General features: G+C 44.1%; 1 protein-coding gene across 1 annotated transcript in view; it reads left to right on the forward strand.

Moving 5' to 3' along the window:
* Positions 1-687, forward strand: part of LOC106879338 (cytochrome P450 3A21) — a 113,051-nt gene that overhangs the window by 65,444 nt on the left and 46,920 nt on the right. The window lies entirely within an intron of this gene.

The following is a 687-nucleotide window of genomic DNA, read 5'->3' on the forward strand; positions in this document are numbered from 1 at the left end:
TATATAAAGTGGAGGCACATGGCCTCGTTGTTAGAGCGGATTCGCGGTCGCGGGGTCGTGGGCCCGAATCTCAGACCGGGTGATGTGTGTGTGTTTATGAGCGAAACACCTAAGCTCCGCGCGGCTCCGGCAGAAGGTAATGGCGAACGTCTGCTGACTCTTTCGCAACAACTTTTTTTCACTCTTTCCTCCTGCATCTAGCAGCTCACATGTGACGGACCGGTGCCCCGTCCAGGTGGGGAACCTATACGCCAATGGAACGGGAAAGCCGACCTTTATGAGCCAGCATGGCTCATAAGGAACAAACAGTATATATATGTATATATATGTATAGGTACAGAAATGAATTTATTTCTCAAACGCGTGATAATGCTATAAATAGCGAGATCAGGATAAATTATCCATACATTGCAGAAAAATACGTTACTGGCCAGCCATGAGACTCGAACTCACATCTCTGTGATTACGCGTCAAGTGTTTTGTCATTAAACTAAACTGCCCAGCATTAAACTAAACCCTGCTCCAGGCATTCCGAATCAAAATGTGGGATTTGCAGCAGGAGGTCAGGGTACTTGATTCCACGCAAAAAATCCGAGGTTTTTTTTTTTTTATTTATTTATTGGGTGAAAATCGTGCGGATGTTAATGTGAAAATTTACCAAACATTCTTTCATATTAAGTTGGAAGG

Source organism: Octopus bimaculoides, chromosome 26, assembly GCF_001194135.2.
Source record: "Octopus bimaculoides isolate UCB-OBI-ISO-001 chromosome 26, ASM119413v2, whole genome shotgun sequence".
NCBI classification, from domain to species: Eukaryota; Metazoa; Mollusca; class Cephalopoda; order Octopoda; family Octopodidae; genus Octopus; species Octopus bimaculoides.